We start from the raw sequence: 1666 nt of genomic DNA, 5'->3' as shown, positions 1-1666 counted from the left end.
CCCTCTGTCTAGAGCAGAGCTGCACCTTTTCAGGATTTCAGTGTTTCCTGTTCTGTTTTGCTTTTGAGATTTGATTTCAAGAAGCAGAACAGAACAGCCCAAAGGAGAGAGTACCACTGGAGTAGTTGATCTTGATTTTTTGTAGGGGCCTTCGGGAAACCCACAGAATTCCTCTGAGGATTGTGTGGCTAAACGTGGAGCCTAGAACATTTATTTGCTAGCATTCCTCTCCCATTGGATGGAATCTGCCCTCGGGGTTATTATCTCCGAGCCCTCTGATTCCCACAAGCAGGCTGGGGAAGACTGAGTTGCAGGACTGTTTGGCAGTTCTACGTGTGTTTGAAAGAATTACTTTAAAGTCTGTGGTCCTGCAATTTGTTTAAAATGAAGTTTTAAGATACAATTTCGAATTTTTTTTTATTCTAGTTTTATTTTTGGTAACAAGATACTTTGAAGCCCTACCTAGCTAGCTAGAATCATTTGGTTTTTACTTTCCATGCAGAATTTCCACACCCAAGACCTGTGTGCCATCATTTTTGTAGTTACTGTCTCAGTGATAACAAGTCAGCTAACATATGACCTGAACTATCTAGGGCAATTTATCACATTCCAGAATCTCTGTCCGATTGCATTATTACCAAGGATGGCTTTAGTGAACTTGGAGTCAAAAGCAGCACTGTGATTTTTTAAAGGCTGATGCTATGAAAGTTTGATAGGTGCTTTTTCTCATCTCACATTGAAAAATGTTTTTGTTTTTCTATTTTTTAACTGATTGATGGAAATTGCACATTAGTAAGAATCATATATTTTTATACACGTATATATCGCATAACACTTAGATCAGATTAAACGTACATGTCTCCTCAAACATGTAACCTTTCCTTCATGGTGAAAACACCTCGAATCCTTTGTTCTAACTTTTTGAAATACATAGTAAACAGTGATTATCCTGCCTCTCCCTCTCAAGTGCTGGAATTACAGACTTAGAGCATACAGTGCTGATGGTTGAACCAGCCTTTTTACAGTCTAGGTAGTACTTCACTGGCTCCTATATCCCCAACCTCAAGCCTTGCTGAGTGTCAGATAGTCATTACCAAATTTATTGGGAGTTGGTTTAGTTTTTGCATTGCTGGAGATCAAACCCAAGGCTTTGGGTATGTTAAGCAAACACCTGACCTGTTCCACATCCCTAGCCCAGGGGTTTTGTTCTTCTGGAGAATCGTTGCATATGTTATTAAGAGACTTCAGCCTAGAATGCGTAAGTCTTGATAGTGTTGTGTGTTTGGAGAGGGGCTGGAGAGATGACTCAGAGATTAAGAGCACTGACTGTTCTTCTACAAGTCCTGAGTTCAAATTCCTAGCAACCACATGGTACCTCACCACCATTTGTAATGAGATCTGGTGCCCTCTTCTGACATGCAGGCATAGATGCAGACAGAACACTGCATACATAATAACCCTTACGGGGGGGAAAAAAAAAACAGAATTACCTTGGAGACTGAAGAGGTGACTCAGAGGTTAAGAACACTGGCTGCTCTTTGAAAAAAAAAGAAATTACCATTGGACATGTGCAATCTAGATTTTTGTTTTCTTTTGCTTTGTTTTTGTTTTTATGAGACTGGGCTTTGCTGTATTTTTGGAGACCATCCTGGAACTGGAACTAGCC

At 40.1% G+C, this 1666-nt stretch overlaps 1 protein-coding gene across 1 annotated transcript in view; it reads left to right on the top strand.

Moving 5' to 3' along the window:
- Psmc6 (proteasome 26S subunit, ATPase 6) overlaps nucleotides 1-1666 on the top strand; it is a 25330-nt gene that overhangs the window by 22546 nt on the left and 1118 nt on the right. The gene's annotated exons all lie outside the window — the stretch shown is intronic.

This window comes from Microtus ochrogaster, chromosome 17 (genome assembly GCF_000317375.1).
Source record: "Microtus ochrogaster isolate Prairie Vole_2 chromosome 17, MicOch1.0, whole genome shotgun sequence".
In the NCBI taxonomy this organism is placed as follows: Eukaryota; Metazoa; Chordata; class Mammalia; order Rodentia; family Cricetidae; genus Microtus; species Microtus ochrogaster.
This window is presented reverse-complemented; position numbering and strand designations above follow the sequence as displayed.